Here is an 11739-nt window from a genome sequence, read left to right on the forward strand (position 1 = left end):
CAGCAGCGACGGGCCTAATGCTGGACCATCAACCTTACGACGGACCACCAATTTGGCCGTCACTATGAACGCAAATCTTATTATTTCTAATTTTAAATCCTTTTAGTGGAGAACATATAAATACAAAGTATTAGGGTTTAGTAGGGACTTTTGTCTTCAGTTTCATACTTTTGTCTCTATTGAGAGTTTCGCATTATTTTTCATTGATATTTGAGAAGAACAATATTGTGACTTTTGTAAGGACTCTTCTAAATTTATTTATGAACACCAATATAATCTTGATTTCTGAAATGTAGATGAGTAGCTAAACTCTCATAACTAGGGTTATGGGAGCCTTGATGTAGAGAACTATTTTGGGGTATTGAATGGGTTTGCTTTCAAACATATATCAAAATTGCATGAATCTTTATTCATTTTAATGACATCTCTTGATTGCAAACTTGAGAAGTGAGCCCATAAATTCCACTTGTCTGATAAGAAAGTCGATATAGAGAAAAGAGGTGATTCACATAAACTCTATAGGTTTACTCTTTGGTTCAACGGGTTGATGTCTTAACAGGATTAACCCTCATGAGAGTGTTATTGAATAATGCAAGAATCTTTTAAGTTCGAGAGAAGTAAAGGGTGAAATAGACATTGGGTTGAGAAACATGTGGGTAATCTTTAGAATTCAACAATTCTTGCAATCGGATGCATAAGTTAGAATTCGAACTCAAATTCACAATCCTAATTGTTTGAACATCTTGGTGAACATAACTCTAGTAAATTCATTCTCATTGGAATTACATTTATATTTACTCTCAGTAGCTGGAATTTTGTGTAACACAAATACAAAGAACTCTGTTAACATTCCCAAAACCCCTTTGTATTTTAGAGCCTTAGATCAACAGTCCAATAACAGTCACAATACTTAGTGAACAAGGTATTCCCTGTGGGATTTGACGCCCAATCCAGTTGGGTTCTATATTTGACAGCGACCGCTTACTCTCTCGTAAGAGAGTTGTAATTTGGGTGTATCAAGTTATGCCGAGAACTCACTACCATGGAAATAGGGTGTTAGCCCCATGGTCCACTTCATGGTATTAGGGGTCGCGCTGCGGGGCTATTCCCATACGCTCACTGGAATTTACTTTGATGTATAAACTTGTCTTGTGCATATAGACTTGCATCCCAAGTCTTTTGGTGTTTTTTCCACTTAATTTAAAGCTTGTGAATCATCCATTTATCATCATAATCAACTCACCAAACATCCTATACCATCAAACACCACGGATTAGAGAGTAAAACAACAAACAATCTATAACGGTGAAGTAGAAACTTAAGCTAAGAACTAGTTTCACCCATTTAATCTTTAACTTAGTGTTTTAACTCTTGGCTTGATTCAATTGAACCTTAAACATTGTAAACAAGTTTTTACACACATAATTACACAATAATAACCTTAGGAACTCATTAAACACGCTAGAAACCATCGAGATCAACTAGACAAACACCTAGCTCAAGCTAGTATCACTAGTTTTCTCGTTTAAACTCAAAGTGACCAATTTAAGTAAAAACTTGTTTGAAAGACACCTTAAACATTGTAATTAAGTACTGAAACACTTATATGCTCAATTATATCTTCATTAACTCATTAAGTACACAAGTTATCCTTAAAACAAGGTTAAATAAGTTAGGATAACAACACTGAGGTGCATAAATCCACCTCAAATAACTTAGTCCCAAAACAAGGGACATGAACATAAAACTAAAGAGTCAAAGACTTTCCATTCATAGTGTTCACTCTTAGATCAAAATTTAGAACTTTTGGCTAGAGCCGAGGTCTTGTCTCAACCGCTGGAACACACTCTACACTCAATAAAAAGAAGCGCACAGGTAGCATCAATACATCAATAAATATTGATAGGCATCATAAGTCAACTTAACCCGACACTATACAAATAAGTAAATCAAATAAATACAAAGCGGTTCTCACCAAACTCATAATCAAAGACAACCGCACAATTATAACACTTCACTTTAAAAGAATACCAGCTCAAATTTATGTAAGTTTATACTTAGCCAATTTGAACAACAATTTGTATCACAACATATGATTATAACCATATATTCAATACACATGAATGCAAGATGTGTGTATTATCTTTTTCTCTTCTCAATCTCATTAACATCATCAACAACATCATAAATATTATGATTTTAGTACCATCATTATAAATAACTCATCATCATTAATATCACTAATAGCATTATGAATGTCATAATTTCAACACAACCATCATCATCAATATGTATGAATATGCAAATATAGTCAATAATATGAGATAGTGCTCGAAAGCAATCACAAATACTCGATTCACATATAAGAGATAATTCTCGAAAGCAATCACAAATACTCAATTCACATATAAGCATAGAGTTAAGCAAGTCCAATTGCTACAATAAAGTATAGTCTACCTTGATTCCTTACTCAAAGTCATTTCTAGGCCCGAAACTTGTCTTCCTTTCTCTTTCACCTTGTTCTTGATCTATAACAACGAGATTACATACTCATTTCAATCAATTCTTCCCTTTTAACTAATAGGGATTGATAACTAGCAACCTTTAATCATAAATTTTTCTAATTCATCATCTTAGGGTTTTTTATTCTTTAAACCTTAAGAAACCTATCTTATTTAGTATGAACAACTATAATTGTACTCTCAGTACTATTATCTAACACCCTAGAAGCATTGTTTACTGATCTATACTCATTCTCCCAAATTTTCATTAAGTTTTTGAATTAGGGCTAAACCCTAATTTCCACCATAAACTAGTTTCTAATGATTTTCTATAATACTAGGAAGTTATTCAAGTTTAGAATGTAAGAAACTTACCTCCAAAATGAAAATCTCTAAAAATATGTTGAAAATTACCCTCCTTAGAGCATTAGTTCATTTTTCAAATGAGGCAAATGAAAAACATTCTCAGTTTTTAAAATTATATTTTACTGTTGTAGCAATTTGCGATGAAACAAAGGCTTCCACTACAACAATACTCTTTTTGCTACAACGATACGTTTTTTTCTACAAAAATAGTGCCCATGGAAATAATTCTTTGGGAAGTATCCCTCCGTAATCTTGAGTTGGTGATAGCCCGATATCAAATCTATTTTGGAGTATACTGCAGCTCCTTGTAACTGGTCAAATAGGTCATCTATCCTAGGTAGAAGATACTTATTGTGAATGATTACCTTGTTCAACTGGCGATAGTTTATGAATATTCACATGCTACCATTCTTCTTTTTCACCAAAAAAGGTGTATCCCAAGGAGAAATACTTGGACGAATAATCCTTTGTCTAATAATTTTTGTAAACTAAGATTTCACCTCTTTTGACACTACTATTTCCATATGATTAGGAGGGATAGTGGGTTGAGTTTTGGGCTCTGAATCTATATAGAAATCAACCTCTCAGTTTAGAGGCATATCCAAAAGGGCATCAAAAACACTTTAAATAACTCATAAAAAATTGGACTGAAGATATAGGAGAAACTATAGATTTATCTTACTAGACTGAAGCTATAGGAGGAACTATAGATTTATCTTCCCCAAGATTGACTAAAATGCACTACACCTCTTCTTTACTAATTTTTCGGCATGAATAGCTGACACAATTCTCACAATAGTAGGCTTAAAAAGTACCCTCCCACTCTGACTTCTCCATTTTAGGCACCACTACAGTGATAGTTTTAGCATAGCAATCATTTTTATCAAGATAAGAAGAAAACCAACTAATCCTCAAGATAATACCATATTCCTCTATGATTAGAATCACTAAGTCTATTATGGTCTTAAACCTTATAAATATCACAGGACACTCACGATACACCTGATCAACACATACAAACACTCAAACTAGTATTGTTACATATATAAGAGTATTAAGATGCTCATTGTCTAAATCCCACTAAAAGGAAAATTTCATAGATACATAGGAGAAAGTCGAATCGAGATCAAATAATATAGAAGCCATTCAATCACAGATAAGAATAGTATTTGTGATCACAACATCAGAAGTTTCTACTTCAGGATGAGCCAAAATAATACAAAGATGAGCCTTATTACCACTCTGACTGCCACCTCTACCAGTCTAAGTACCATTTATACCAACTTTTCACCCACCTCGATTTGCTTGGTTGACACCCCTTCTTGTATCCTGGCCACTACGCGCACCTTGTGGATGACCCCTATCATTTTCTCCACCACCATGACCTTCCAGAACTAGAGTATTAGAGTATGATTCCTGAGTTAACCGGCCAGCAGATAAGAAATTAGGACAATACATTTTGATGTATCCCAAACCACGCATGGCACCTGATGCCAAAGCAAGCTTTTGAACTAAAAATTATGAAAGTGTATAGGTGCCTGTTCGTGAAGGTTGATAACTGATACTAGATGGGCCATATAGACATACACATAGCTGAATTATAAGGTCGAGAAGAACCACACCTGTTCAAGAAAGTATAGCTTAACTTGCCTGAGGTCTTGGCCTTCTTCTCTTCTGCTTTTACTTCTTCATGCTTTTTAAGTTCCTAAAATTTTTGGCAAATTCAACTATCTTTAGAGAGGACTTACTAGATGTAGCCATAAATAAAGTAACCATCTAAATCCCAAAATTCTGACCTTTCACAAAGTACTTAATCTGCTCTTCCCCTGAGTTGATCAATTATAGTGCAAAGTGACACAAGGCCTAGAATTTAGCCTCATAGGCTACCACATACATGTTACCCTACTCCAACCTCAAGAACTCATCTTTCTTCTAATCACGATCAGTCTGGGGAACATACTTATCAAGAAATACATTCTAAAATTATACCAAAGTGAGTTGAGGTAAGGCAGCCCTGCATTCTACAAATGACCTCCACTATTTCTTGGCTTTGACCTGCAGCTGAAAAGAAACAAACTCTACACCATACCTTTCAACAACACCCATTTTATTTAGACATTCATAACAATCAATCAAAAACTTAAATACATCTTCAGGCTTTGTACCATGATATACTGAAGGTTTTATCTTTATAAACTTGCGGAATAGTCCATGCTCATCATTAGTCATTATTGGCCCAAGTATTTATTGGGGATATACCCTCTTTTAAACGCCTTTATTCATTTTTTGTGCTACAGCAGCGACATATTGTAAGGCTGGGGGGGGGAGGGAAGGCTGGAACAACTGGAGAATTACCAATGCTAGACAAGCTACTCAGAAATCTTAACACTTATTGAATCACTTCCCCAGACAAAGGCATCGAGGATGCACCATTTGGTATGAGCACCACTTTCTACAAAACTATAATCTTTTCCTCTTCAATTACCAGTTTTTTATTCAGGCAAGGTCTAGGGCATCCTGTTGTGGGAAAGGGGACAGTGATTTCTTTCTAGTCGGTCCTCCGAATGTCGTGACTCTTTCCCTAACAGACCCCTATGTCCTAACTACCAGATTTGCCCCAAACTCAAGGCCTACCAAAAACTGCAGCCTCAGCAGCCGATGCGAGTTCTACTGTTGGTGTTGTTGTGTAGAGGTGGTAAAATGAAATCAAATTCATCTAACCCAAACCAGCCCATTCAAGTTTGGGTTGATTATTGACCCGCCCATTTATTAGCTCAACCTATATCAACCCAACCCATTTCAACCCATTTAAAGTTGGGTTGGAATGTAATTCGAATTGATTTTTGAGAAATCTTGTTAAAATATTTTTAAAAAATTCATTTTAAATATGATATATTATTAAATAGCAATAATAATAAAATATTTTTATTAGGTTCTAAAAATTTATAAAAGAATAAAGAAATCAATTAAAACTAAGAATAAGTGAATCTGATTATAACTCGATACCTAACTTATTTTGACCTAACTCATTTTGACCCAAATAAATTTGAATCAGGTCGAGTATTGATCCACTTTTTATATTGATCCATTTTGACCTGCTTAAATTTGACTCAACTCGCCCAATTGTCATCCATATTATTGTGGGTACTGCTACTACTGCTAAGGCGGAACGGGTATTTACCATCTCTAAATAAGAGTGAATGAGTTAGATATTAGATCACTAGATATCAACTAGAATCAAGTAATAGCATGAAAGGAAGAAAGAAAGGAATCCATTTCCTAAGGCCATGTAGCCTCTTGAAGAAAGATACATATGTCTTCATAGTTCCACAACATACTACTATGCATGTTTTTGTTCGATGAGATCTACGAATCTAGTGCTCTGATACTATCTTTGTCATGACTCAAATGATCATAATTGGCACCGACCCTAATTTTTATGATGGGAGAACTATGCTTAACCCAAAACCTCAAGAAAGCCAAAGCCACATTTACATTCACTTTACACTAATCTTATCATTAAATAAGTTCTAAGATGTCTTCATTAAATTAAAAAGTAATCAGTATCAACCCAACAAATTTATCCAACCACAATAGAGTATGGAAATCTATATTTATTACAATCCCCTAGACCTGAAGTCACCGTACAAGAACAAGTAAGAGTATTCAAGTCTATAACCAAAAGAATATTCAAAATGTAGAAATAATATAAGAATGTCTTAATTCCAAAACAAGATATATGAACATAAAGTTGAAGTCCAAAAGCTACCCGATCATGGTACTCACCCTTAGATCAAAATCTGACATTTTTGACTAGAGTTGAGTCGAGTCTCAACTGCTAGAGCATGCCCTACATTCGACAAAATGAAGAGCACAGATAGAATTAGTACATCATCAGGTACTGGTAGACATTATAGGTCGACTCAACTTGACACCACATAATTAAGTAAACCAAATAAATACAAAGTGAATATCATAGAACTCATAATCAAAGACAACTACACAATTGTAACACTTCACTTTAAGAGAATGTCCACTTAAATTTATGTATGTTTACACTTAGCCAATTTTAACAACAAGTTGTATCACAACATATGATTATAATTGTGCATTTAATGCACGTGAATGAATGTATGAAAGCAAGATGTGCACCTCATCTCTTTCTCTTCTCAATCACATCAACAACATCATGAACATCATGATTTAAATATCATCATCATCGTCAATATCACTGATAACATCATGATTTAGACAACACCATCATCAGCAGCATCTCATCATCATCATCAATATGTATGAATATGTAAATGCAGTCAATAATCATAAGTGGTGCTTGAAATCAATCATAATTACCCAATTCACATATAAGCACAGAGTCAAGCAAATATAATTGCAATAATTAACCACAATCTACCTCGATTCCTTCTTTAAAGTCACTTCTCAACCATAAAATTGCCTTTTTTTCTATTTCACCTTGCTTTAGATCTATAATGATAGGATTTGTTACGACCCAAACTAAGGCCCCATTGTGACGGATATCTCAAGACCACCATGGATCGGAGACCACTCCCTTAGCCTAACCTCAAGAGCACAATAATAATAATGAAATAGAAGCTAAATCAAACAGTAATAAGAAGATAAATAGATGACTCAAAAGAAGACTAAGAGTCAAAACAATGACCCACTCACACTTGTCCATAATAGCCTCTAAAATTAGAATAACAACTAAGTCGGGACATGCACCCAACTATGACCAAAAGAAAAGAGTTCAACATTACTAAGTAATAAAAAAATAGTAATGAAATAATAATGCCTTCCGAAGGATGGAGGCTCACCACTTCACAGTAACTCAACAGATGTGCTCAACCACCTAACGTTGTACAGGAGCAATAGAAGAGTCTTCAGATACTGAATCAAGAAATGATGTAGCATCCTAGGACGGTCAAGAGGATAAGCACTAACATGTAATTCAGGGTAAGAGATAACATAATGCCATGTCCAAAATCAATCAAAACCATATGTACACTTCATATATACATATATAAGATATAGGGATAGGGTAAAGGTACTGAACATAAGAGTTTTAAAACCATTAACCTAGACTTTATAGCTCAATCCGCCCTAAAGGCACCCATGGGCCATATGGGTTTAGCTCTCCCTGTTAAAAAGGCTCTAATGCGTGTTAGTCATACAAACTGAGGAAAAATCAAGGGAAAACTAAAGCCACCAAGGCAATAACCATCTCAAATATATACATATCAAGTGTCTATTAAGCATACTGTCATATAGACCCCCAACACCGACAAACGTGGTTTCCAGATTTTGTCTCCCCGGGACTTACACCTTCACTATAAGCTACACAACCCCCTTTCAGCCAAAATTAAAATAATTTTACACATAATTCCAACCATTAACCTAGGGTCATTCATCAAGGCATTTACCACTTGGTATATTCATACCAACATGCTTGCAAGCTAAATTAATCCTACCAAACTAATTCACACAACCAAATTAGACTTCCAAGTTCAATTAAAAACCAAAACCAAGGCCGTTAAAAACCATATTCATATCCACTTATCCTTTTATGTAATGCAATAAATTCAAAACAAGTTAAACCATGCAATTATCCATATCAAAACAAAGATTATGAAGGGGTTAAGGTTAATGAAATTATCAAGCCAAATTCCATCCAATATGGGAAAACCCATATCCCCCATTCCAACCCTTTAAACAATATACTAATTCAGTCTCAAAAATATTAATTTAAAATATGAGACAAGTAATTTAATTAGTAACAACCAAAACCCTACAACCCAATCTCAAAACCCACAATTTAAATCACATTAAATCCATCCAATTGATGCCACAATGTAAAATTCAAGTTTAGGAAAGAAAAAAATGCCTAAAATACATACAAAAATTGAAGTTAATTCAAAGTTTGGAGCCCGAGTGATGAATTCTCTGTAAAACCCTTGAATGTTCTTGGGTTTTGAGTTTGAGATAGAAAGAGGATGATTCGATCTTTAAAAATTGAACGAATGGGATTATTTTATGTTATAAGGTCATACAAGGGATAAAAAGACCAAAAACCCCTCTCCCTAAGTGTAAAAAACAAAATTAGATGAAAATAAAACACTAGCATGACACACCAATATCGCGGAGGTTAGCCTCTTTGCCACATCAATATCGTGGAGGTTAATCTTTGTGACACGGCCTTATCGCAGAACCTCACTACCTCGGGGTCCCAAAATAACCCCGAACCTCTTTTGAAAAATCCAAAATTCTCTCAAAACATCCTTTAAAATTCCTAAACAGAATTCAAGTAAAAAGATGACATTACGCACACGAGAGGGTCAAAAATAAAATTATCAAAATTTTTAAGAGGTCTTACATTATCCCCCCCACCTCCTTCCCGGATCATTTATTCTTGAATGATGAGTTAGGACACTTTTAGCATGAGAATGGCAAGAATACACCAGAATCAAAGGACAAACACGAAAAGTGACAAGAGGAGAGCAAAACGCATACCTTAATCATATTCATCCAACACAGAAAATAAGAATGGGTATTTGGTTTTTATATCTTCCTCAGCTTCCCGTGTAGCTTATTCTACCTTTTGATTTCTCCAAAGGACTTTCACCGAATCTACATCCTTCATCCTCAATCTATGAACTTGCCTATCCAATATCTCAACCGAGACTTCTTCATAAGACAGGGAATTTGTAACATCAACAACCTCAACAGGTACTATCAAAGAAGGGTTACCCACATACTTTTTCAGCATAGACACACAGAAAATAGGGTGAATAGATGCCAAACTCACAGGAAATTCTAACTCATACACTACATTCCTAACTCTTCTTAAAATATTATTTGGACCAACGTAATGGGGATTGAGATTCCCATTCTTCCCAAACCTCATGACTCCCTTTATAGGAGATACCTTCAAGAATACCCAATTACATATTTTAAACTCCAACTCTCTTTGCTTCACATTCGCATCAAACTTTTGGCAAATCTGATTAGTCTCAAGTCTTTGTCTAATCACCTTCACCTTATCCATGGATCGGTGAACCAAGTCAGGACCAAACAACCTAGTCTCACCTACCTCAAACCACCCAATAGGAAACCTACACTACCTACCATAAAGAGCCTTAAAAGGAGCGATTTGAATACTAGAATGATAACGGTTATTGTATGCAAACTCAATTAGAGGTAAGTGATCAATCCAACTCCCTTTAAATCAATCACACAGGTCCTTAGAATATCCTCCAAAGTCTTAATAATATGCTCTACTTCTCCATCCATTTGAAGGTGGAAAGCAGTGCTAAGGTTTACCTTAGTACCAAAAAATTTTTGAAACAAATTCCAAAAGTAAGATGAAAATTGCTTACCTTGATTTGAATTAATGAATGATAGAGCACCATGAAATATCATAATCTCCTGAATGAACAACTTAGAATAATCCTCTCTTGAGTAGTTAGTCCTCACAGGCAAGAAGTGAGCAGAGTTAGTGATCCTATCCATAATGACCCAAATAGAATCATACTAACTATGATACCACAAAAGACCTGTAATGAAATCTATATTGATCATTTCCCACTTCTATATAAGAAACTCTATCTCTTAAGACATATTATGAGGCCTCAAATGTTCAACCTTGACTTGCTGACAAACCATGCATTTGGCAATAAAATTTTCCGCACCCCTCTTCATATTATTCCACTAGTAGATTTTCTTCAAGGAGTTATACATCTTAGTTAAACCTGGATGAACTATACATCGAGACTCATAAGCCTCAGTCAAAATATTTTCCTATAAACTAACAACATCAGGAACACATAACCTATCTCGATACCTCAAGATACCATCTCCCCAAATCTCAAAAGCCATAACTTTTAGCTGACCCACCCCATCCTTAATCAGCATAAGTATGGGATCCAAATCCTGTGTCTCCTTCACTTTAGAACCAAGAGATGATTTACTGTAAGACCCCATAATATCATAGCTCATTTCAGCTCACTCTTGCATGCTAAAGGGGTCCAAGACTTAGAAAATTTCACTAAATGTGAAGACCTAGTCATTTCCAAAGCATCTTAACTTTGAGGATTTTAATTCTGACCTTCCCGGCCTTAGTACATTGATTTTTAAATTGATTCATGATCGAGATGGTCGATAGCATATCGTGGGTAATTTTTGGATTTTTTGAATGAGGTTTAAGGCCTGTTAGGATGTTTAAACCAACAAGTTAGTGTGATATAGCCGTGAAGCACTGCTTATTGCGTTGGTGGGGTGCAATGCAATGCTTGACTGAGCAACACGATGCGTCGCTTACCGCATCACTGGCCACATTTATTTTATTTAATTTGGGGTATGTAGGGGTATTTAAGTCATTTTCCCCTAACTTTGCCTCACCCATAACACGAGATTAAGGTCTCAAAAACGAAAAATCACTCATCTTTTCACAAACTCTCTCAAGAACAAAACCCTAGCTTCTTCAAATTCAAGTTCAAGCTTCAAGAAATCACTAAGAACTCATGAAAATTCATCAACGAAGGTTGTTAGATGTTCATTCATGGGTCCTTTTCACCCATGGAGTTCTAGAATCTATTTTAAAGTTTAAAATTATGACCTTTACATGTTTTCATGAATTTTATCCATGAAATTTCAATTTTTATATCATCTTTACATATGTTTTTGTTGGAATTAACCTTTGACCCATTTGAAGGATGATATCTGCATGTTAAATCCTTAACTCATGATTTTGTATTGAAATTATGTTATTATGCCATGATTTAAATATTCCCATACTTTAACTTTATGACTCCCATCTGTTTAATGAAATGCCAAAGAGATGAATTTTGAATAATGA

This window comes from Capsicum annuum, chromosome 4 (assembly GCF_002878395.1).
Source record: "Capsicum annuum cultivar UCD-10X-F1 chromosome 4, UCD10Xv1.1, whole genome shotgun sequence".
NCBI classification, from domain to species: Eukaryota; Viridiplantae; Streptophyta; class Magnoliopsida; order Solanales; family Solanaceae; genus Capsicum; species Capsicum annuum.